The 27,190-nt window shown below is 41.8% G+C and overlaps 1 protein-coding gene and 1 long non-coding RNA gene across 4 annotated transcripts in view; one reads left to right on the top strand and one right to left on the bottom strand.

Moving 5' to 3' along the window:
- LOC111261547 (uncharacterized) overlaps positions 1–21,388 on the top strand; it is a 37,170-nt gene extending 15,782 nt beyond the window's left edge. Inside the window, exons 1-3 of one of the 2 annotated variants that reach the window (XR_002681085.2) lie at positions 18,725–19,369; positions 19,952–20,182; positions 20,443–21,388. This is a non-coding gene — a long non-coding RNA (uncharacterized LOC111261547). Of the gene's footprint in view, positions 1–18,724; positions 19,370–19,951; positions 20,183–20,442 lie in introns of those variants that run through there. The other variant, XR_015311588.1, reaches the window with a different exon arrangement.
- Positions 1–27,190, bottom strand: part of LOC111261544 (uncharacterized) — a gene marked incomplete at its 3' end in the record, with an annotated part of 60,321 nt that overhangs the window by 27,899 nt on the left and 5,232 nt on the right.

Here is a 27,190-nt window from a genome sequence, read left to right as displayed (position 1 = left end):
GCTGCTTAAGCTGAATGAATTGCCATCTTTGCCTGTGACGAAATGAAGCTTAGCTTGAACTGAATGAATTAGTCGCCTCGGATTGTGTATACATCGGTTCCATAGCCATTCTTATTGTTGTGGCTGGCATTGTTTTGGTTAGCAAAGCAGACGAAGAGCGTAGAATAACCGGAGTCACCGAGGAAAATCACGAACAGAGGAAAAGATAGTGGAAAAAAAAGAACGATCGTTCTTTATAGTGTGCTGTTGTTCTTGCTATCATCAACCCAACAAAACCCTGTTCTTCGGCGATTTGACTGGATTTTATTGTCCTTACAGGCTGGCCACTGAGCGACGTCAGCCACAGAGAGCAGCAGGACATGATAGCCAGTTGACGTCAGGGTGACGATTTTTTTCTATTCAACTTTACCGCCGTTTCAGTGATTCATCACTTTAGTTTGCTACCAAGTGACTCTCATCGAGTTGGCCCATAGTGGCGTTCTAGCAAAAGGGTACAATGTTCGGCAATGAATAGGCAAAAACACCTTCGACGCGCTGCATGGGTTGTCTATTTCTAGCAAAATTCGGTCACGATGGTCGAAATGGCTGTATTACGGAGACGGTGTTTTTTTTTTATTATTTTATACGCGTTTTCCTTTGCTATTATGTAGAATATATATAGCATTTCGCAATGTAACATAAGCAATAAACCGTTGCTTGTGCAATATTTGTGTTTTACCATAAAAAAAGCAAACAAAGATATTCTATAATTTTTTTTTGCATTAAAACACGTACAACCAACACTGCATAGATACGCTACATAAACTTTCTTTCACACAGTTCGTACGTTTGAAATATGTCTTAGGTTTATAATACAAGAACTATGACTCGTGGATTATTTGAATCCATTACGCCATATGGATAAATATTGAGCTTTAATAATTATAACTTTTTTATTATGGTTGAATAGAGAAAAGCTGTAGGTGGCAAAGCGACCCCCCACTTTCACAAAGGCTAAAATACACAATAAAGAGGCGTTCGGGCCAATCAAATACAAAAACCTGCAAATCGCGTGTTGTGCTAGAGAACGCGATCCCCTCAAGGGTTGCCCTGAATTTTCAAACTGCAAACCTACATCTGCTGTACTGAAAGCGAACATTTTATGCCGTTAAGCAGAAGATTGAGACGCTTCTTTTAGTAACTCACAGGGCCGCACAATAGCGTATGTATATATTTTCCTTTTTTTGTCCCTGCGGGTGCGTGGGGTGGCGAAAGCCGAGGGTAAAACATGCGCTGAAAAGCAAGTGTTTCTAGTATCGTGTATTTTGTTGCGGGACACTATTCGTCGCACGTTATGCGACTAGTCATACAGAGTAAGTTTGGAAAAATCTAAAGAGAGCAACGACGGGTGTAATTTACATGGGATAATTTGAGTAGGTTGGAGCAGATTTTTTGTGGCCAAAAATGTTTATATCGACGTTGGACAGAACTGAAAACAGAATAGAGGCACCGTAATTTTTGCTTTTATGGCAATTGTAGCTTGTTTGTTATACAATAATTTGTTGTTTGTATTGCTTTGTATGTATTGTACAGCAAGTATTGCTTGTTAAACCTACTGTCCAGGCTTTTACAGTAAGCGGACGCATAGATCTTTACATTGGAGTATAGCAGTTTTATGATAGATGTTACGCTTCCGTTTCTCAGAATATCGCCATCGGACAGAATAGTCGTTTCTTGAGTCAGTGTATGCATTGTCAAACAATACTGCTACCATTAATATCGACTTTTTCCGATCTATATGTGTATATAAAGTAATTTACATACAGCGTCCAACTCTAACTGATGTAACAAAGAAGCCATTGACAAAAAGTATCAGGAAATCAGCATTACGTTTGATCAGCAATAATCAATCGAAACGAAAGGCAGCAATGAACGTCGAAGCAGCAGCGACGTCCTTGGCCACCAACGACTAAGGGGCGCATCATCTAAAATCCCACAGAATTACTAGCCCCAGCCCTCCCTAGAAACCGCAGCGTTCCCATTCAGTCGGTGTTGGAAATTCGATAATGTCCGGGCTGTCGGAACACTCTAATGACGCCAATCATCGTCGGAACAAAATGAAAAGCTTTAGAACGCATTAAATTTTCGTATATTATATGCGTAATAGTTCTTCGCGGGAACCGCGAGCTGCTCTTGTCAGTCGCGCTGTTTTCGCTCCGTTGCGTCCGTTTGGGAGTGAGACAGGCATGATAAGTACGCGCTGACACCCCCATATTACGTGGGGGTGCTAATCTCATTAGTCCGTTTGCTGCTATCTAAAGTCACCGGTGGCGTCGTGTACGTTCAGAAGCTCGCATTATATAGATGAAGTTTACTCTCGATAGTAATATTGGAAATCAACAATGGGCCACACGAGCGTTTCGTTAGCGGCGCCAACAAGCTTAGCACGTTTCAAAATGAAAATTCTAATTAGCTCGTCGTTACTGGACGCGCAGCAACGCATAAAAAGACGAAGATGGGAATTTTGACAGTGCGACGGTATCACTCGACGGAGCATGAATGAATAAAGGACGTAATAAATCGATTAACTAAGTGTTTTTTTCTTTATAGAAAATTCAGAGCCTGAAGGGAGCTCGTAAGGTCCTTCGTAGTTCCTTCAGTTTATTTGCGTGGCTTCTCAAGTTTTCCACCATCTTAGGAACAGGCTTTCTAGCAAAATGTTCCCCCCGTCCAATTTCCTCAGCCTATGCTAAATGCTTGGCACGAATTCAACTAGTAATTAATATGCCCACGTATTTTCTGCTATTTAATTCACAAATAATTTTTGGCTAACCGTTAATCAAGCACAGGTTACCGTTCCGTCAGTGGTGGGTTTCCGTTCATTCCATACGTGCGTTGATCAGTCGGTGAAAAGCGACGACACCCATCTTTATCCGTACGTCTGAATCACAAACATTTGTTGATATTTTATTACATATTGTAACGTAGTAGATAACGCTCAAAATAAATAATTGCATCAATCATGTACATAATTGAATATGATGAATTTCATAGCCCTGCCGTAATAGTAAGAAAGCAGCATTGACAGCGTCAACAGAGGCGTCCCGTTGTAAGCCTTGCTTATCGTCACGATCTAGGTCAGGCGTTATTGTGTAACATTGCATATTTCATCCTCTTCTTCAAGCAGCATCTTCATTCTTCAAGGTCAGCAACGACCTCGCTCGAAGGCTATCTTGTTGCTGTACCTTTGGTTGCGATGGCCGACATCCGGCGACGCTGAGTGCTAACGTTTGACGTACCCATCACTGACAGCAAGAATCATTCACTAAAACAAGAACAAACAAAGACTAGGCAAGCAACAGCAAAGCCAGAATCAACAGATGTCGCTGTGGGTGATAGCGTCGCCGGCAACAATACGCGCTGCATAGGGATGACATTCGTCGACACATCGAGACGATGCCGTGTGGTGCCAGCATCAGCGGGCGCGTGCTCTATGTTCACCATCACTGCTGCTAGTGCCGGTGGACGTAACCGTCACCCTGTGCAGTGGGGCAGCCATGAGCCGGAGGCGATACAAGATGTCGCTTCGTTCTACTGGTGGGTATAATCCGCTGTGCTATCAACATACATGGTATGTAATTTCGAGAGAGACTGGCAGGACACTTCACGGAGGATCAGCTGTGGAACGGCAGACGGGCCGTAGGGAACAGTTTACTGCTTACCAGGTATCCTGTTGGCAACCTATCCATCATTATGGCTATCGTCAATATTGACGCCGTGTTAATCTCAATTAAAACGGTAAATAAAACAAAAAAGCAGAAGATACAGAACGACAGCTACGCGATCGGATAACGCAAAGCAGGCCACACAAATGAAAAATACAACTTTCCTGAAAGAGCCTGAATAAGGCACGTGACAGACGTGTTGTGAAGCTGTAACATCATTGTTCCGGAAGACCAATTTATTTGTTTAGTCTGCATGTGAGCATAGTAAGGATCACTTTGTTCATCATTAGAAGAATTTATATTGGCGGGCGCCTTATTTGGCTGTGATGGGTATTCGTCGTAGCTTCTAGATGATCCGCCTCTTGTAACAAAGATACGACCACATTTTTTCTGCGGTTTCAAAAATATTTCGGGTCCAAAATACTTCGTAATGGGCAACACAGTTTGAGGCGCGATGCTAACCGCTTCTGAACGCATCACTGCTGGGGTGTAATGATGTTATTGATGACTTTTATTGGCAACATGAAGTGCGACACTCCCATGGCAGCCGTTTTCTAACGATTATAATATCATTATGGGGCTAGACTGTACGTAATTATCGTTGCTAACAGTCGGCACTGGGCAGGACTCTATCAAATCGACAGTTGCTCATTTGCTTAACATGCTGCCAACATGAATAACTCGACTTCCACAAAGCGTCAAGAAATAATTAAATACAAGGAGCTAAAACTACGTTCACGTCATTCTCCTGCCAGCGGAAACCAGAATCGTTTTGTTTCTAGATAAAGTTACTACATTTGGAGGGTACCCCATTCATTTATGTATTTATGATATGACGCTTCGTCTAGAATTCGTAAACGGAAATATTAAGAACGGAAATTTATACGGCTTCAAAAAACTTCGGTGGATATTCACGACGTGGGTAGAACAAGCGACAATGCATTTGGGCCTCATGCGAATTGCCCCATCTATTGCGATGCCACTGGTCGACTATGACCTTAGATTTGAGGCGAAAATCAATTCGGTATTAGTATGTTGGTTGTTACCTTTGTTTTATGTTTCGCCTCGGTCGAGATACAGGGACGGGTCACAGGCAGGACACTAACGACGAGGCTTCTTTCTTGAAGAATAGCTATAAATAAACTATTTATAAGTATAACCTCTCGATCCTTGAATCCATTGACAAAGCTAACACATAGAACAATTTTTTTATTGTATGCGTTTTCGTAGTGACGCCGTCGACGAAGAATCCCTTCCTGCCCTCCCTTCGTGATGGCCAATACTCGTCCCAGCTTAGGCGAAACGTGCCGATTTCGTATAGTTGTACCGTACGTCATAGCGACAACGGTAAATACAGCGCATATAATAAAGGAATGATAATAACAGTAATCGTAATAGTACCTTACAGGGGAATCTCTGTTCCTTTGGTACAATGGAAGTCTTCGCCCGAATCTTTCGCGCACGAAAACAAGACACCGAAAAGGAAGCCGCGTTGAATGATGCATGCTGACAAAGGAAAGATAACTTGCCATCCGATGCAGCGTAAAGGCACAGATAGAAAGAAATGGTCCGTAGCATACAGAAAAGATTGGCGCAATTGTTCTCTTATTATGATTTTTAGTTTTGGATGGTTTTTGGCCTCGATCCATTTGTTCTGGGATTAGTTGTCAATTATTTGCGCGTATGTGTTTTTTAACTGTACGCAAATGGCGTCACTGTCACCGCATTTGATTAGTTGACACAAAAAGTCAATGCACTAACCTTTTTTTTTTTGACTAGAAGATATAGAAATGGAATCCTGTCATTCGGTTTGTTATTATCACCGGATAGATATAGAAGAATCGTATGTGATAATACACGATCGCTTGTACGACTGCGGATGGTGTTCAGTCGACGTCAGGCAAAGCTCCTCGGAACACACCAATGCTACCAGCATCAAGATGCCGCTCGAGTGTCCGGATCCGTCTGATCCGAACAGTTTACATTCGTTGTTGACATTGTCAGCGAGGAAACAGGACTAGAGGGAAAACAGCGGAACCATATCTTCTCCTAATAATTTTGTCTAACTGGCACGTAACGCGAATAATAACAACAAAGAAACAACGAAGAATATTTATTGCTCGTTATTGATCAGGGTCTGATAGGAATATTATCCTCCCTATAACTATTGTATACACAATGTGAATATTTAGCTTTATTTGCTAAAAGTAGGAGGGTATATGGCTAGACTACCCCGACTAGAATTTTGTTCACGCTGATGTCCACGTGTATGGTTTGCGTGTGTTTCGACCAGCGACGGCGGCGGCAGCAGCAGTAAAAAAGTCATCGATAGTAAGCTGCTGGATCGTCGTTGTCGTCCGCCGGCATCATAGTAACACAACAGATTGCGACGACGGAGCAACGGCATAGCGAAAACATAGGCTGTTTTTAGTATAACGACGGGTTATGACTATAGTTCTGACCAAGTGAAGGGCAGGGGAGAAACTGCCAAGATTTAAGTTGGTCAGACGGGCAGATGGATTTTGCTTAGAGCGAAAAACGCATCTGACGCACTGATACACAGCATCAAAAGCGACAGCCGACGAATTTAGTTGGGCATCTCCAGATTTTTGAACGTACCGGGTTCAGGTTGAGCACATGGGACGACTTCGCGCGTCGGGATATTGCCTGCTTTCCCAACAGCAGTGGCGATAACAGCTCCGGCTTGACGCTTTTGACGGCGTTTTTTACGTACTACAACAGCAACAATCTCACTATTCTTTCATTTTGTCTGTGCAAGGTACTTGAATAACGCATCTTTCGTCTATCCGCTACTTCTCCTTTGACCTCTCATGAATTTTGCCCACGCGTACACGTCTGACCGAAAATTCTGTCGTAATATATATATATATATAGTAGTAGTAGTAGTAGTAGTAGTAGTAGTAGTCGTAGTAGTAGTAGTAGTAGTCGTAGTAGTAGTAGTAGTAACAAAGCAAAGATGCTATTCAGCAAAGCGGCACGGGGTTGAGGGTTAAGTATGGCCTTCAATGGATGTTGGCATGCAGCTGTAGTGAAAATGGATGCACGGATGTAATAATTAGAATGAATGAAATTAACGGGACGCGCAAGAATATTATTGTTCAGTAAAGCGTAACTTTCTGGCGGCACCGTAAACGTCCGCCATGAATGTCCTACGAGAATGGTCACGGCAACAATGACTGTGATGCCAGCGAACGTGCGGCGGAAGGAAGAAAGCCATCAATGCCACATTCTGCCGTATAGTATATAACTTGACCAGTGCTTACGTAAGCTTATGGATGTTAATCAATCGGCAGGACACGTAAGCACTCCGATTACGATGAGTGATGCAGGAAGGCCCATTGTTTCGAGCTGGACCCAACGTGATTTATTAACTGGGTTCAAGTCAGTTCTGCACACCAGTGTTGTACCGTACCATTCAGGACAATACAACATGAGGGCTATTGATTGCACTATATGATACACTGATATACCCTATACCAAGCTCACTACAGAAAAAGCCAACTTGGACATATATAGCAGAATATTAACGGTACTGGAAAGGATAAGCGATTGCGTGCAGACCGCAATGGTCACGTGCTTTATTCGAAACCACTACTTGCCCGTTTAATGAATTGGTTAAACGACTGTTGTCCTCTACTTAGCATGATGATGTATATTTTAGATAGAAGCGATATTATAATTTCAACATACGATAGGCTTCATTTGGTGGTCTTCATATCTTCACTTGGTTGTATGTAGGAGGCTTGAGGAATTTCGCTGCACATTGTAGATTAGATTAGAACGATTGTAAAGATATATTGAATGATTTGTACGAAAGAATTAGATTTCCATGCAGTTAAATCTAGATGCCTTTAATAACGTAGCTCTCTCTTATGTCAGCCATGTAGCTAGACTCACAAATATGACTTTAACAGTAATTTGTCCTCATAGGCATTTCCGGTTACCACAGTATGTACGGTACCTTCAGCTGATATCTTCCGATTCAGACAGCCAAACAACGATTTTCTCTGTGACGCATAGAAGACATTAACCTTGTATCTTTTTTTTTGAGTGGGAACGTTTGTCCTCAATCTCCCTAAACTCTCCATATTCACATACGATCCTTCCAAACTAAATTCTGACCTTTCTCTATCTAATTTTATGGGTAACAAAAGCTAAATATCGACGTATTATCCTGAGCCACTCTATTCAAATATATGAGAACTTTTATGTATCTGAGCTGTCACTTCATGGCACGTGCACCTTGACTTCGTCAACATAACGTGTCACTATTGCTTCAGGTCCACTACGGTCGTGGTCGAGAGGCGTCTTCAAGACAGATGGGGCCCTCTATTCAATCACCACTGTCTGCTTTACCAGAATACAACGTGTATTATCGCTGTTGTTGTTGTTGTTGTTGTTGTCGTCGTCGTCGTCGTCGATAACGGTGCCACAACGGCAATTGAAGCTATTGTTATTTGTGTGATGGCGGGCACGAAGAACGTCTCTGTTCTTCTTATAGCTTCCGTATGCCCTCATCATAATTTCTTTCTGTTACTGTGATGTTTTTTTTTTGTTCATTCTGAGTGCCGAAGCAGATTGAGTAACCGACGGAGCCATCGAAGTGGTTGGTCCTGTCACTTCGATGGCAGCAGCCTTCTGGCCATGATCCCAATTCAATGATTGACGAAGAAGCTGGTGGTATTGATGTTGATGTCATCGTTGATTGATGATTGATGGCAACAACCCTCACAAATGACTGTCGTCGTAGACGTTCAGCAACAAGAGGTTTAATATTAACACTATCAAATTGAAAATCGACTCCAATCCGCTCATAGGATCGTATCAAATCAATTCAAGATTGAAATTTTCATCCAATCATTGATAGATTATAGTCTACAAGGCAATGAGTGTGGGCAGCAACTGTTGATTATGGTGATAATGGAGGAAACATAATTTAGATCGAATTAAAGAATTGAATTTCTGGTGCGTGACGAGATCTGTTCCTGCATCAGGATGCATCATACGGCATTTTCCTGTACCACCATATCGGGGATCCGCTGTTATATTTAGTTCAGCGATCGTGATGTATACACAACAGTCAACAAATTCACATCCGACTTAAAAGATTTATGGTTGATTCATTTTAGTGGCTAGAAGAAAATTATAACATTAAACGGCCATTGTAATAGAAATGGTATCTGCCATCGTTATCGAAAAAAGGTTAGCAACAAAATTTAACAACTCTCTCTCTCTCTCTCTCTCTCTCTCTCGTTGGCTTGTCTAGCCAGGCTCGAGCTCTGCGACTGGAATAACTGAAATTCATATATAGTTTGGATAACATGCGCAAACACATTAACATGAGTGTGCCAAAGCAGCTCTACAGATCTACTGTCGACAACTCCTGCGTATTATACCATATGTGGATTCAGGGCCTTTTTTCAAATGGTACCGTTCGTGTGTGTATCCTGCTAAATCGTGGGCGAAGTCAAACAGCCTAAATTCATCGCCTGTAAATCCGCTTACAACGCGCCTATCCATATTGGTAACAGTTAGCAGCGATCGCTCGAAAAGCTTATATTTCTTCTACAGGTTACCTTTACATTTAAATGTTCTGAGTGGAGACGGACATATCACTATTGAGAAGAATATAGCTGTTTTCGGTTTTGCCTTGGCATTTTTCCTGTTTTAAATGCTGGCCTACTTACAGAATCCTTAAAACCATTACTTTGTTGTCCGTGGTCAGTGATGCACTGATTTTTACCTGGTCGCGACTGGGACCGCGGATGTAGTCTTGATTAAAAAACAGGCTGAATAATAACGGAATAAAATTTTCAGTTACGGATCAGAGTAGTTCTCGACAAGATCTTGAATCTCGCCCTTCACTGTTACGAAGGTATAGACGATTGAGTGATCGGTTTCATTCAGAATCGGGCTAGATTAAAAGAAGACACATGTATTAAATGTATATAACATTGATCAGAATGTATTGAATTATAGAAGATTTCTATAATTCAATATTCTTCAAAGTTCTATAAAAGTAAAAATGGAAAAAAGATAATGATTGTCAATACAATACTGTGTTGCCTTTTTCTGTATAACAACTATCAGAAAGCAACTACATACAACCATTTATAGAAGATGTCTTTGAGACCATCACCATCATCGAACCAAGGAGGAGCCAAGCTTCAGATTTTTATTGCTCTGATTAGGCAAGAATAATTACAAAGGTTTATAAGTATTTTCCATATATATGTAAGCTGTCTACACAGGCGAGACTAACTAATTAACGGTTATTGCCATCAATCAAATTGAAAACACCATACAATAGACGTCCCAGCACTGTCAGGTTAATTACAGGTGATAATATATATACACACAAATAAGCCAAATAAAAAACGCAGAATTCCAGGAGGCTTCAGCCAGATAAGGAGCCTGATACTAGATAACAAGAACTAGTTGTATTTATCTCCACCTGTACTCGATGACAAACGGCTGTTTGGCTCTCTCTCTCTCTCTCTCTCTCTCTCTCTCTCTAAGGTTTAAGGGGCAGCGAATCGTCGATTGAAGAGCAAGAAAATGTCGTCATGCCATATCGACAATTCAAAATTCGATGAGATCTTTCCGTTGCACCCACTCACTGACACAGACAGATAAATTAATAGATAACCATTTGGCCTTCACAGCTTTAACGTCACGGCTAGACCCTTTACATACGTTAGACATGCTTTGCTCTGTAATTGTCGCTTTCAAAAACACCGGATAAATACTTGCGCCGATGGGATGAGGTAAATCGTATGCACATATACTTGTTGTATTCAAATTTCGCGGGCGGAAGTTCGTAGCGATCGCGGCAGCTGTGATTACGCGTTTTCGTCTGTGCAGCCGATTAGTACTGAATAGCGTCACGGAGGGGTATAAGAAGCCGAGCGCGTCTATCGTTAGTGTGTTTCACTCGCGGTCCAGTTACTAAGTATCGAGTCGGGAAGATGCCGTAGTGTTTATATTAATTTAAGTCAATAGTCGTAGTAAGTGATTGCCCATGTGTTCACTGGAACATTAATTATATAGCTACGATGCTCTGCAATGTGTGTAGTATGTTTATAGCTACTGGATGATTGACGTATATGACACGTTTCTCTCTCCCACTTGCGAATGTCTCCTTGTGAAGCGCATAACACTTAGAAGTACCGGCCATTTTGGCCGGTATTCATCGTACGGCATTATCTTACATTATAGATTCCAGCGCATATGCAGTCTACAATCTACATATACAATACAATATACGATCACTTACGTCTTCAAGACATTCTCACAATCATAACGTGATTCGATAATTTTCGCTTCGTTTGGTATAAGATCGGATCCACCGTGTTGTCAGTAGTGCTAAAATACCAATATGAAGATCGTATATAGCTAGCAGCGAAGTCCTGAAAGATGACGAAATCGATACAAGGACCTGCCTTGTTGTCATGACCACCAGCAAACTGGCTATTCAGCAAAAGCCCTTTACTTTCTCCGCAAACTTCTAGTGCATAAAAGATCGACCACGTTAGATTGTAATGCGGGTCGGTAAGAGTGGAATAGTCTTTAATACTGAGTAGGTGTCGTCGATCAATTAGGATTAGGCCAACGATGCTTACTAATAGATGTTGCAGTAGCATACCGTTAGCAGATTGAGAGACGGCCTGAACAAACGCTAAAAGACTCGAAGTAGGATGATCTCAGTATGACCTTCATATATATATATATATATATATATTTATATATATATATATCAATGGGCCAGCTCAGCAAGTTTCTATCAGCTTCTCGATGGGCTAGACGTAACTTTTGTGTGAAACTTTATCGTACGTAAATTAAGTAAGCAGATGATGAGAAGCCATAGGTACTGTTTATACGATATAATGCCCCGTATTTTATGCACATGATGCGTTTTTATCGTTTATGCCATAAAATCTGTCTGTAGTATAGGCTACGCCCCTGGATAAATATTCGCGTGGAAAAAAACGTGGCAGTAGCGAAATGTTTGTTGCGATACGCTCTACATCACGAAACTTGTAAGAAATCCTTAATAAATAAAAATACAAACCAATATAGGCGGTCAGAAAAAAAGCAATCGATGTAACTCTTATAATGCTGTGCTTGTTGGTAAACTGGGATTTTGTATTGGCTTGACAACCGATAGATAAACTGATACGAAAGCATTGATTTTATGGAGAAAAAAAAGTGCCAGTTATTACAAAGATTTTCTTCTTATCATAGCCATTTAGATTCGCTTGCGGTGAATATTTTGGAAGTCGATCAGCTATTTGCGCCATCGACTACCTTTGAAAATACATATTTATCCGTTGTTACCATAGATAATGGCGCTGTTGTGCCTAGCTTTAACGTTTCATGGTACCGACAAAATACTATAAAAAGGTGATCATCATATTCATTTTCATACGATCCCATATGGTCGTGAGGTTTCTGTCGGTCTGCACCTGTATATAAATCGAATTAGTACAAGCTTGAGGGATGGTACCAGCTGGTTTCCACCTGGAGTTTTGTGGCATTAAATGAACTGGGTTGGTACCACGTGTAGACCAAAAACGACTAACAGCGACATATAGCAAACTTTACATTCGTCACCTATCTATTGATTGTCTGTTGATCTATCGATTCATCACATGGTCGATTTGTGAAATACCTGTCATATATAAATGATGGCACTTTTACGAGTGGCACAATCCGTTGGCAAGTTGATTGGCAAAGTCCGACAGGAAGCGTAGGGAAGCAAACGGTAGAAATGCCCCCTCGAAAATCCTATCACATCTTTATCACGACCTAAATATAAGAAGCTATCCATAGATTGATTTTTACTGTATTATATTGATCCCATTTGTGCTGCTTTAAGTATTCTAGCTTTGAATAGTTTAGTACGTATTCATGAAAGTTATAATTATTATCGAATTTTAGACAGCCCTAACTTTCCCAGTGCGATGTGCTTACTGTGCGATACGATCAAAAATCAAGCACAGACGTAAATGAGCGTAAGCTTTAAGAACAACTGGCATAAAAAGAACGAATGAAAAATTGCTTCCGAGGGTCTGATTATTCTGACTGCAACTGCCTAGAGCCGCTCATCTTCCACTCGTTCGTTATCTCTCAACGGCAGCGTTGACTAAACACAAATGACTGCTTCATGCCTCATAGAAGAAGCAAAAAAACAAACAAACAAACAAACACTGGTGTACTGCAATCCCGTTTCGCTTGCGCAAAACCCCTGGCATTATTGCTGCAACCCCCAGCGCCCCATTCCAAGTCCCTATTTGCCACCAGTGCCGCGTGTAGGTGGTCGATTGCAGCAACATTTGTAACAGCGATAGGCAGCGAACGGCGGCCGACAAACGGCGGGTTGTCGAGACGCGCTCTGACTCCCCACATAGACGTCAGTTGGGTGTTTGCTTCCGGTCATCCGACCATCCGTCTCTCTGGCTATTGCGGCGAAAAATAGAGAAATTTTGCTCCGTGGCTTTCAGAATCGGCGGCCGTAGTACTTCGACTATGGCGATCGTGATGACGACGACGATGAAGTGCACCACAATTAACCTCAATGGCTTGCGTTTCAATTCAGCCTGCTGATAACAGCCCTTAGCAACGTTAGCAGCGACTGTAGCGGGGGCTGGCAAAAAAGACGACAGTCCTGCTGCTGCTGTTGTTGTCGTTGTTCTGTTGCTCAGATATAGGCAGTAACTTCTCTCGCCAATGGAGGCAATATTCGAAAAAAAAAAACAACAAGCTCGAAAAAAAGTTTTTGCCTCGAAATGATCATCATTTTAATGAAAATTACTAATATCGTGATGATGATGCTTATCGTTGCAGCATGTGACTCACAGTGCTTTTATGTCTACGTTTGATTTGTCAACCAATAGCAGGGGAAGAGCGCGCTATATTTTCGTTTTTGTTGCTTCTGGCGCTGCCGATGCTATCAAAATTCGAAAGGCTCGGGAATCGACTCCCATTTGACAAGGATGTACGTATTGTGTACGCGTAAGAAACGTTAAGAGCTAATGTTTTTCTTCATTGGCGCCAAGCAGAAGATAATCGGGGCCGTCGCTGCCGTCTGCAGGACCATCACTCACGCTGCTCATGCTGCTACGTATCTTGAATGCCAATGATTCACTCTATACATAGTGGACGATGACTGAAAAGTGTGCATGTAACAAAATGCACGTACATATATCATGATGTAGTTTGACACAATTTAGGTAAAGAATTGTAGTCGATAGTCGAGTGCCGTATGTCACCTCAATGCAGCCATGTGGCCTGCGGTTCGCTGTCCTGCTTTGCATACCATAGGTTAAGTGCTGCTTTAAACAGCTACTTTCTTTCCATCGTTCCAATCATTACTTGATCACAGGTAAATTCACAGGTATCTATCTATCTAACAGAAACTAATTGAGGTGGTTAGCAGGACGCAATCAATCCGTGACTTAGACGGATAACAATACGGAAAATTTAAGATAACGTCATATGACTTGATGATACACAGCTGCCACGGTTCAAACGCTGGTGATATCCGACTTATTACATTAACATAATTTTTTTTAACATGGAAAATGGCATTCGTTTTCCTAATAGACGACATTGTCGTGGTATAATAACACACAGAACCGTTTCAGAACAAGTGGGTATTTTTCTTGAATGCTAGTGGCATAAACACCTGTTTACCTTATGCTAATGCAGATTTAATCTTGTTCGTAATCATTCTGTTATTTTACAGATGTTTTTTTTGTTTTACTTGGGCTATGAAAAACCATTCATTGGTGATGCAAGATGATCAATAGACAGGTGAGTTACGAAGCAGTTATTCCCGAAGGTGGTTTTTGTATTGGCCTTTAGTGTGTCGGTCGTGACGTACGAGTGTGATTGAAGCTATGCTTAGCACAGTGCGGTCGAGTCCTTTGTGTATAATGGGCCTTACAAAGTCCAATTCGGTTTGGTATAATGTTGCCCAATGAATGAAAATAAAATATGCAATAAATAACAAACAATAAGTAGAGTAGCGTAGTGTAGTAAAATGTGACTAGAACGTGCCAAAAAATAAAAACGCCTATAAACTATAAAACTATAAAATTCTTCAAAATCACTATATGACACTAAACAACGAGCTAGTCATCACAGATGTTTCTTTTCGATTGCTACGAAAGGAAGATTGCAGTCTGAGTCAGACACGTAATTATGTTATACTATCATTACTACTGTTATCCTGCTCTTCCGTTGGTAGAACGTTTACAAGACTATATAACGATGCATCGGTAGCTTCCAGTGCGTCCGCGACCATTGCTACTCTCTTCGTGCGACCTCCGGGCGCTGACTTTCGATAAAGGTTCCTCAGTAATTTTGCTTGCGAACAAACCGTAGCAGCTATAATGTCGTACAGGTACCGCCGATTCAAATGGCCTATACTAACGAAGTCTATATGTCGAGGCTTGCTCCCATCGTAAGAACACTAACAGCATCAGCCCGTGGCAAGCACGTCGAGGTCTTCGTAGTAGACAATACTTTTTGTTTGGGTCGAAACATCTTTTGGCGCCAAAGTCAAAGTTATACTCTAGCACCAGCGAGAAATGAGTATTTCTAGAAGGGCTCGAGCTTATATATCGTGTATATATAGCTTCAGTTATAGAGTATTGGTTTATTCCAGACAGCGGGAAACAGAATGAGGGTGCGGGAATCGACAAATCTATATAGTTTTTGCTGAATGTCTGTTCGACACCCGTTGATTTGTTGGACAAATCCTTCGTAGTAGCGCCGTAAAATTACAGGGAACCCACCTAGACAAATGTTAAAATGCCCTCTTTTATGTCTAAGTCCTGCAGCAAAAAGATTATATGGAACACTTGCAAGAAGTGTTTACGACTTAAAGTGAGGATTTTTAAAGCCTAGACATGATGGCGCACCATACAGCGCTAACAATTAAGGGCTGGCATTTAACTGTAGCTAATACTTCCGTAGGTTGCCTCAATAGGCGCACCTGCATGCAGATATGAGACGTTTGTCGCCTACCTCTTACATGGGTAAAAATTAAGGCGATGTTTCGTTGAACATTCGTACGGTTCACTCTAAACGTCTGTATATTTGCTGGGATTGGGGCATTTGACACTCTTACGCATATATATATACATGATATTTACACTTAAGCTCATTTACACTTACAAGCGTGTTGTTGCATATAATTTACATTATGCAACGCCAGAAAGAGCAGTTCTGGTGCTTACACTGCGCGTATAGCCGCCTTTCGTTAAGGCAGAGGAAATTTCCTGAATAGATTAGCATCTCGTACGTCATACTTATGCACTGTAATAGCTTGACAATTCTTTGGTCGTCTTTTTTTAGTTGGATCAACGTAAAGAATAGCTCGTCTACCTGGCTTTTCCTTAGTCAACATCCGCATCCATATTAACTGCCCCAACCACCACTTAGATTACCTAATTAGATGCTAACAGTGGCTATAAATCGGACGACTTTTTTTTTTTTCGTTTATTATTGAATGCGTGCCTGGGTCCTGACTCTCCAGCACTTGCAAACTGTGACCACCGCCCGTTTTGGCGGTTCCTGCCCCTGCTGGAATAATTACGGTTGCTATTTTGTATGGCATGAGGTTTGGGACGAGGCTTTTGTCCACTACACGGTTTCGGTTATCGGTAGTTGGAAAGGACACGGAATAAGACAGATAATGGTGTGATTAGCTATAGGAGGGACAACGTATGCAACCGGGTTGTTAGCTTAATCTATTAGGCTGAAGATCAGCCTTTATCTATTTAGTACCGTTCAGGTCTAACCTAAACCTAACGTCGGTGGCAAGTGTGAACTCGAACAATTTATTTTCAGTAGATCTTCAATACGGCACAAGATTTTAGGTTCGGTAACGAGATCGATACATTTCAACTGAATGACCCTTGTTCGTGAAACTAATACGTCAATAACGTACTGGTGATCCTTGGCTCGTAGTCAAAAGTGATAAACGCACAAAACTACAAGGCCGTATTTGTAAAATGGTTGAAAAGGCATTGATTTTCAATCCGGTTTAGGGAAGTTCTGAGACACACTATAACAAAATACGCTATAGCTTTTCTAGCTTATCCATAGAAGTGATGCATGCGAATAAGTACAGGTTTTTTCTTAATGAACAGAACGCTGCGTCTTCAGCCGGAGGGTCGGAACCCGTTGACTCAAGTTCCGCAACGGAGCATATGCTATTTCCGGCTTTTAAACTTCTAAAGTTCATTAAGTCCAAGCATTGTATAAATTTGCGCTAAAGTCGTCCTTTTCTATCGCTTCGTTCATATGTGCCGAAAGAAAATGACAGCCAGTCGTGTTAGTTTCTCACCAAAGGAACTGACCACAACAACGGAACAGCATTTCGGAGTATAATCCTTCTGAGCCGCCCTTATATGCACCGACATCGTTTTTTCCGGCGGAGCTGTCGCTCTGACAATGCCACCAGTCGCCCACCATATAAACGATAATTCTGGCCATGTACACTGCCTATTTTCTGGTTGGGATTTTTTTCTCCCTGTTTCCATCTTTCAATAGTACATTAGTATCGCCGCTACCGGCGCTGCTGTCGCTGACCGCCGGTCTCTGATCGTCACTTTTCGTCTGCGGTCTTCGGCCGGTTTTCGTTCGGTGGCCGGCCATCTTCTGTTCATACAGCAGTAGCGCCAGCTGCTCTTTCCTATTTTCGTACCGGCGCAAACGGTGGGCGGGCGGGCCAACGGTCGGTCGGTCGGTCGTTTTTGGACATTTCCAAAACATTTACAGAATGTCGTTGTTGTTATCGTGTCTTGCCACAGCGGCAGCATCGGCGATAGCGGCAATAGTTGAGCTGAAAAGATGAAGCTACGCCGATTGATCCACATTGCCACAATGCTTACATATACTAGTACTACTACTACTACTACTACTGCTGCTGCTGTCGCCACTGCGTAACGTTGGCGCTATAGAAACGCGGCTTAAATATGTAGCTGTCCATCCGCAGTTGGGGCGTTATTAATCTTTTGCTATTTCTGCTTACCACATAGATTCGCCCACACTTACGCACCCTAAGCCACTAAAAGGCTAACCAGTAAACGGATCAGTCAAAGATTGCTTTTTTTGTAACCGGAATAGAACAAGCCAGTTCACCGAGAAGGCGATGAAGACCGAATCGGCAACCGACCGACCGACCGACCGACCGACCGACCGAGCTGTCGCAACCACGGCCACAGTAACCGCGGTAGTCGCTGAACGGCTAAGTAATCGACAAGTAAAACATTGTCGAAGAAAGAGCAAAGAGACTTTAGGAAAAAGGAAACTTTAAAGACCGTCCGCATGACGAAGACGGGAATTGTTGATGCTTGCAGCGATGCGGCAGCCGTTACCGTAATAATAATAACGTATACGTACTGCTCACAGGGAAGTGCAGACGGTTTCGTAGCGTCAACGTATGATATAACATAACATCGACAAAAATCAACAGTGGTACTTAGTAGAGGTAGGAGAAGTGCTGCTCAAAAGTCGAATTGACCATACGAGCTACCACCGGCAAACGCTACACTGAATAAGTGCGTATCAGCAGGTAGCGGCACTACGACTATCACTTCGGTAACGACTAAATAAACACATTCGTCGGATTGAAAGTCACAGCTTCAAATGATGGGCGCAATCGACGATCAGACAGACATGCAGTGAAAGGGTCGCATGACTAATAAATCAGACATAATCATGCAGTTGTGATAGCTGAGTATTGGATAACTGAATAATTAATCGGATACACGTACTATCAAATGCTCGTCTAAATATATTTGTTTATGAACTGTTTGTCGCAAGCGGATCTTTACGTCCTTCTAGAGGCTGTAAATGTCTTCTGCAGGGCCTGTCTCTCTCAGGGACCTTCATTTGATTCACAGAACGAACTCATCCTCGAAAGCAAAGAAGGCTGTTTTTACCGAGGTAGGAAATGAGGCTTCGGTTCACTTAACAGCTCCCAAAATCCATTACGGCTAATCAGAACTTAAGTTTACGCTGGCAGTTTGAATTTCAGGTTTTTGCAAAAATCAGAATGCACTTTGATTGATGCAAACAATACAGAAGAAAACAGTTAACAGTTGGCTGTTACCACTGGCTTAGGCAATACTTCAAATTGGTATGTCTTCATTCTTCTGTACCCAGATGCGTGTACACCTATCCATCCACTGATGACCATCTGATATCGATGCTTGTTAAAGCAACGCCTATCGAAGCTTCTCGAATAGGATAGATCGCGTGGCATCGAATATATCAGCTTGGAATTTACTTCGATCTAGCGATAGATTTTATGGTTGCGTGAGCAAATTCATACGGGTAGGTGACGAACGGGTGATGAGACCCGAAGGGGACCGTTTATTGGGCCTGAGTAGAAACATCATTATCTCGACGACTACCACTATTACGGCTAGATTCGATCATTTGTTGACGGCACATACCCCAATTTGACATTAACGTCCAAGCTGCTTGGGGAAATAGATGATTAAACCCGATTTGCGGACGAAACACTTCCCATCTCTTGGCTAGTTGTTTTGCGCAAGGCGAAGTACGTGAGGGGATGTGGGAAGGCACATGACAAGTGCGCTTCTGATGGAAGAAAGACATTGAAAGTAAGTTGAGTATTATAGGCAGCAGTTAGTAATAATTTGTACTTTATACATTACTTGAATTTCAGAAGGGCCTCTATGTCCTATCATGTTCTACCGACATACCCAAATATTACACTTACCACCAAGCCATTAGCTTAGCACAATTTTTATTTTTAAATGAAAAGTAAACGAGGCGCTATTGCTAAGTTGTGTGATCCAAGATAGTGCTAGAACTCTTGGAATAATTGAAAAACTGCATTTCTGGAGCACTTCGTTTGCAAAGGACATTAGTTCCTACTGTTACTTATTTAACGACGAGCAGCTTCTCACCTTTATTAGTGTGCGACGTTTTTAAAAGTGGCAATTATGACTAGAATTTAGGTATATCATTTTGTGCTGGCGTTTCACCCATGTTTGTCAGCTCTAGTTAAAAAAGAAATGTCGAAAAATTGGTACGGATATTTTTGCCTTCTCACGTCCCCTTATGGAACGGTCCTTTTCATATTGAGCAAACACTACCCTTTAAGGTTATTGCATACCTGACGAGAGTCTTAATATAATACTCTTCGTACGTTTTTTCCTTACTGTTTCTGTGGTTTACAGCGCAGTTTGTGGCACCACGACAAACCCTTGGCTAAGATTCAGCCACCCGTGATCCCTCCAGAGAGGCCTATAGGATATAACGTATTCGTCTTTTTCGCTAACATGTTAGCAAACGATGTCTTCGATTGGAACAAAAGGATAAGAGTGACGGATCGGAACTACCTATGGAAATATCTAACAATAGACACCGTTACAGCATCTTCAATTGGCCGACATTTCTCTAGCATAATCGTAAGTGATAGGTGGCAACATTATTTTTTTATGAAGAAATGTATCAGCGTATAGATGCCTAGTAAGCAGTGTCTCAAGAGCAATATCACACAATAATGCTCTTCTATGACATAAATATATGTTTATGATACCCAGTTAGTAGCGACACGAACGTTTGTTAGGAACTTAACGTTAATCGTGAAAGTAAATAAAAGGTGACCAATAGATTATTACCGCTGGCTAAAATAACGATCTCGTTTTCATCTCTGCCTGCATTTCAGATCTGCCCATGGTCAAAAAGCAGAGCGCCAGTAACGAACAATGCATTGTCATGGGATTGTTGCTATTTATGGTGATGATAGAATCTCTCGTGTTGTAAGTGGCTTTGTGATTCCTGCGCCTATTCCGTTACTCCGTCGATGTTAGAGCATCGACGTCGCTGACACCTCGTTCGGGTCAGCATCTGCATTTTCTCAGCTTCGGTGACCGTATTGTCGTCAACTTTATCAAGACAACATAACCGGACCGGCGTAGAACGGACGGACATAAGCAGAATTTTTGCGCTAAAGCGGTTGACATTGGCGTCGGACACCTGTTCTTGCGCATCCTTAGACCATTGATTTGTTTCCCACGAATTACTAATTATGTCATTGCCCCGCTATTACAACCTGTAGTAGCTGTAATAGCTTATTGCCAAACGTGACGATGTCAAAGTATTCCGTTTCGGTCGTACTTTTCACTCTCAAGATTGCGCTCATATTGGTTGAAGGCACAAATGAATCACAGCATGTTACGATGCCAAAGCAGCATCACTTGTTGTATACATGTATCACGGCATGAAGGCGGCTTGCTATGCCGTCTAAGGTGTTGTGCTGCCTATTTATTTAACGCACACATGCACCGTATAGGCCATGTCTGTTGATGCACCTTTTACACACTGGTACAAGCAATGGACCGACAACATTGCGCGAAGGTATTTATCTATGCATAGGCGGGGGCGTTAAATGGAAACGCCATACAGACAAGAAGGAAGTTGTTGTTCCTATAGAACACCTGGATGCAGAACACGCGTGCGCGTACGAGAAATAATTTTCATTGTAAACAAAGAAGAGAGCGCGAGAAAGCTGAAAGCAGGCCAATACAGCAGTTGGTACATTTCAAGATGAATTATACTAAGGGCCTACGCACTGTTTCTCAATAAAGATACTTCAGATAGGTTGAGTACGATTGAATTTGTCGTCATCCTTCAATCATTACTTTTACTACAAATTGTGGGACGATGAAAGCAAGTGTAGAAAAGTGATCATAAATCACAATTTTTTTCCGTGTCTTAAAATGTAATTTTTCACCGATTTATAACATTTTGTAGAGTTTACATAACGAGCGATATCAATGTCCTTATGTTATGTTAAGCTAACAAATCCATTCGTGACCGTAGATAGACAGGGTACGGCACCCACGTTTGCGCCTGTCGTTTCGTATGTTTTCTAAGATTGTATATAACTAAAAACATTTACGTCAACTAATGCTAGAAATGTTCATCCAATATAACTGTCGTTCGCCACAGTTAGGACGTCAGGCCTTCAGTTATTTACAGGCTCATTTCAAAGGCTCTCTTTCCAATTGTACGAACGTCTTTTTGGTAAAGGTATGGTGAAAGAGCCGACGTTGTTATATCGAGGTTTCTCGATCTCCCGCTGAATAACGCTTCACACGTAGTAATGGAACGAGTTCAAATCAGGGCTCATATCAAAATATGCCCTTGTCCTAATCAGGGACGGGGTTGACTACTTCTAAATGGGCCTGTGTACCATTTTGTTGGAGGACGTTGCGAGGCTTTAGTCATTCATGATTACACAAGAATTTGTTGAACATACAGACAGACTCCTTTTGTGATACGCTTGTCTTTCTAGAGGAAGCACGGTGTCACGACAGTTTCTTTACTGGATACCATATTCGGAACATAAACTTTGGTTGAAATTTGGTGGAAAAATGTTTTGCTTCAACGCAGAACATGAACGTCCTCTGGATCGTGACGAGACCAGCAATCATTTTCATATAGCCAAACAAGTATCGAGGAGGGAACTGAGTAGCGAAGAAGAGTGATCAAAATTGCTGGCTTTATCGGTCTCAGGGAACATCTGTTTGACTCTTGTGACATAGGACGTTTACGTACGGTGTTCGCGGGCAATCCGAGGCATCGTTCACTCACCCAAATCGAATTTCTTCATTACCGTTCTGATCGAAACAAAAGGATTACTAAACATAGACTGTTAGTCAGGCCACTTTGAGGTACAAATTGTTCTTCCTCTTCGGAAGAGTGGAACCTGGTCCCACTTTTTCTGCAGTCGCATAGGCGCTTGGGAACGGTTAGTTTTTGTTTCAAATGAATGCATGCCCGGTACGACAAAGAGGCCGCCATAGTTTGTCCCAATGCTGTACCCTGAAATTAATGTGGATTATTATTATAAGAAAAACGAAGGTAAATCTACATTGTTCAGTGACTGTAAGGCCGAAACATATTTTTTTATGGAAAAAGATAGAGCTATACTTATAGTTGTTGTTAAGGGTAGCCAGTCAGTTTCGTCTCATTGTATTCAACGAAAGCGTTTCCCAAACTAGACATCATCATTAACTCGCTCGATTCGCGGTGACAACCGTTTCTGGTAACGCCATCATTTCTGTGTGTTTTCTAGACATCTAATTTTTAGCTAGACAGGCTAATTTTTGAATCCCTTCACTTGAACTAAAAAAAAAATCGTGGCCAAGACAGGTAGTTATCTAATAATGCATGATTTTAGGCTGTACGACGGATGCATTTTCTGTTTTCATCTAAGCTCTCGCAATTTTTGCCCACTGGCTAAACGTGTATGTGGTCTGACATTGTCATGGCTTCTGTTCATTAGTTTTGGTTAACTTTCACAATGGCTTGTTCTAACTATTAACTGGTTATATGCAGGCTCGAATCGATCGTTTCTGCCGGGCGGCATCAACACGATTTTTTTCCAGTTGCATGAAACACGCAGTGTCACCTTTTGTCGCGCGTCAGTCTAGGCTTTGCCACAGCTATTTTTTTTTTAATTGACCTTTTTATTCTTCGTCACCGACGATCAGCCCCTTTTGAAAAATGCCCAGATTTTCGAGTGTCTTTGTAGGCTTTTGCGGACGGAAACACAATCCATGTGATACCCAAATATCGAGCTTTTTTCTTTTTTTATTTTTCTACAGCCAGTGTTTATCAAATGATTTAGAACCGTTCGATAGGGGATGTGTAAGTTCTTGGCGACGTCATGGCGTCGCTCTTGCTCAACTTTCGCAATGATTGCATCAATTTTTTTCGGCCATTCTAAGGAGCATCTTTCACACTGATATTTCCGGAACAGCCCAATTGAGCATGAACAGCACAACTTTCTTTATAGGTTCTGGTAGCATTTGTTTTTTCATCGTAACTAAATTGTAAAACGTAGCAAAGCATCACTGAACTTCAACGTGCTCTATTTCACTATATTCCAACAGCTTTTAACATGGCTAGCTCCCGGCTTTGAAACGTTGCCGCGACGCGACATGTAATCTTTAAACGATTTAGAAACGCGGTCACTAGTGGATCGGCAATCCAATGATGTCACACGATAGATGCATAGCAATGGAGGTCTTTTGAACACAGCACAGTCTGAATCAATGGTAAAATATTAGTCTCTTGCATCGCGTCTGTTTATGCTTAGGGGCTTAAATGAAGTCGCTTTGTCGTAGATTAGACATTAATTTGAGGTCCTTCGCGGTCTCGGAGACACACCATTGTTTCCTCGCCCGGCACTAGGCTGTACGGACAAAGATTCCTCCAAATTTGGCCTTAAGTATTACATGCGGAAGGATAGTCACACATACATTTAATCATCGCATGATGATTAGTGAACCGCTGAGTTTTACCGACGACATAACTGACTAAATGTTTGCTTACACTGTTACAAAGGACAACGGCTTTACCACGTCAACTATTATTACTAGTATGTATCGTTGCCAAAAAAAAAGTTATCCTATTTCCACGCGTTTGGATTCCTATAATATAAAAAGTTACGCTAGCAGGAACGATCTAGTACTACTGCTAGAAACGCTTGATCAACATTATATGAATAGATTCTCGCAGCAAACCGACTATACCCGATATCAACATTACGAATTGTCATACAAGACAGATACGTTTGTCTGTCACTGACGTCCTGCCGATGAATAAGTGGAGAGGAAAAAGGACGTCAATAGGAACCGAATACATTGCCAGATATAGAATACTTCTGTCTAGTAGGTATATCCGACTCTATATATATTAAGTTCATGTCAGAGGTTGCTGGCAATTCTGGAGTTGTCCATGAACGGTCGTAGAATATGCAACGGAAGTTCTTGGCGGAGACTACAAGAAGAACGCAGTGATAATTATGACAACGTTACATTGTAGCCGGTAGCGAGTTTGGGCTCATGATTGCTTACTCGTTTCGCCTATGCGACAAGAATTGCTATCCTACAATACGGTACACCGTAAGGCTACACGTAGAAATTCTACGGTCAGGTCTGTTCGAGCATGCCGTCCTGTATCGTATTGTAAATGTAAATTCACAACAGTGTTTGTAGCTCACATGCCCGGTGACGTAACATGTCCTTAACGGGAACGATAACCGATATGAAAAGCTGGTCGTTAGCACGTAAACCCTTCTCTTTTACGGGTTCTACAGTAGTACGTAAAGTAAGTATATTTTATAAAAATTATAGAACTTCTACTAGGACTTGACCTTCGATAGAGGGGTTCCCTCTAAAAAGGTAAAGAGGTTCGATAGATGGGGTGATAACAAGAATCGTAGAAAAGCTTTACCCTAAGGCGGACTCTGAGATAAAAAAGAAATAGCTCAGTGGGGAAACTAGTTGAATGATAGACGGAACCGATGATGGCTCATCGAAATTCTCTATCATGTTTCTATTTGGGCGCGTCGTCGCCACCTCGATCAACACCGCCGCCCAATTTTCTGCCTTTCCTGACTCCGCATTGATTCGTCGTTCTTTTTTCTTCTACTACTGGGGCTTCTGTTGCTTTTCCACTTTTAAACAGTTAGCTACCTGCGATAGTGGTAGCGACAGACGTATAGTATACGCTTGTCGCGACAGTAGCACCACAGTCTGGCGTATAGGATAACCAGCCGCCAGCGCTTCGTATGGCGGTCGTGGTGACCGTGAAATCGCCTACCTATCGCGACGTTTGCGCTACTCGGTTCTGCCCCGCGCTACCCGCTACGTTTACGCTGAAACGCTACGCAGATGGAGCGGCAGTGTATCGGAGCAGAGTAACGACGTGAATGAGACTGAATGAATGAATGAACGAAACAGCCGCTGTCGCCGTTGCAGAAACACAAGGCTACCGAAAGAAACCAAGACGGAAGTATCGTTTTGCGGGACCAGTTGGGAAAATGACAGGTTTATCGGCACTATTGTGGGCCGCGAAACATTGGCGTTAACGCGGACGATAGCCCGTGAAAGCAACGGAGCTGAACCGGGATCGAAGCTGAAATTTCTGTTTTCATTTGTTTGTACTAATAACAATAACGAGATAACATGCGCTAGCAGACATGCCGACCGCTACACAGACACAGATTCAGCAAACTAATCAACCAGTAAGGATCGTTTGACTCTTCGATATTTTGTACGTATTCTCAAACGTTCAAAAAAGAAAAAGATATATACGTATTTAAATACGTGTAATCATAAGGCGCTAACCGTGGCAGTGACAGTTATTGCCACTCCTCATCGCTTAATAGCCGGTGTTGGCGGCAGCAAGAAGAAATCTCTCATTGATGCGCATATATGTACGCATCAGCGGATATATATATATGGTTTCGACCTGCATATACATGTAATGTCTTGGGTAGTAGTCGTGGTAGAAAAGCTGCCAATCGAAAACTGGGTTTGGTGGTATATGGCGGTGCGTGGTCACGCCGATAGTGCGCACAATGACAGCTGAAGGCCGCACGTAAGCTAGCAGAATGTCGTAATAGACCGACGGAAGAGCTACGGACAAATAAAAACGCTAGTTAAAAAGTGTGTGATCTCGAAATTACAATGGAACGGGCATAATGGCAACAGTAGCAGTAAAAGGAGGATTTCAGGCCGCCTCTCTGCGCACCTGTTTCAGCACAGCGGAGATTAGCAGGCATGACTGACGGAAAAATGCTAAAATAGAGCACGTACTTATACTTACTTTAAGTATAATCAATTATTTTATTTTGCAATATTTGTTAGCATTCGTCATATTGCCGATAACAATCAATGAACAATAGGGCGATACCTCGGCCCTCACAAGCTCCGACTGATGTTCATATGCAGGATAAAATTGTAATTCAAATTATAATTATCTTTCAATTTATCTTAAACTAAGTATAGTAATACAGCTAAGTCATTCTCGATTATTTATTTATTGTATATTTTAAAAAGAAACCACTCTTCGATAGGACATCAAAAATACTTGCTCATGAATTCACAAAAAGCAATCGGCATCAATCCTCACTCAAACCGTTCTGTTTAACATTATCTATTAAATATTTTCCTTCTTTTTTTTTAAATTGTAGTATATTTCAGTTTGTCGCTTCAATAAAATATAGCAAATGGGGTAAAGGTACATATACGTATGGCGAGGTACTATACCTACATTACTACTGTGCGCCTTGTTTGTCGTAATGGGATGCGTTGACCTGCCATTTTTAGGACTAGAGGAAAGCCTGTTCCCCTTCGAACCAGACAAAAGACTCGACGAAAATAACGTATTGTTTAATCTTTTCGTGCTATACAACTCCTTACCAGTATTAAACATTTCCTTTGTCGCTGGCCTATATCAATTCAAATTTTTATTCGGCGCCTAAAAGGCTCAAGGAAGGTTTCCAGAAGGCAAAAAGGGAAGATCCTTAACGGCTTTTCGATTCAAAGGGCTCAAAAATTTGGATACACAAAAAGTAATAGCCGTTTTGGGAACGGATTATGCGAATTATTAATTGG

Source organism: Varroa jacobsoni, unplaced genomic scaffold (assembly GCF_002532875.2).
Source record: "Varroa jacobsoni isolate VJ856 unplaced genomic scaffold, vjacob_1.0 scaffold_567, whole genome shotgun sequence".
NCBI classification, from domain to species: Eukaryota; Metazoa; Arthropoda; class Arachnida; order Mesostigmata; family Varroidae; genus Varroa; species Varroa jacobsoni.
This window is presented reverse-complemented; position numbering and strand designations above follow the sequence as displayed.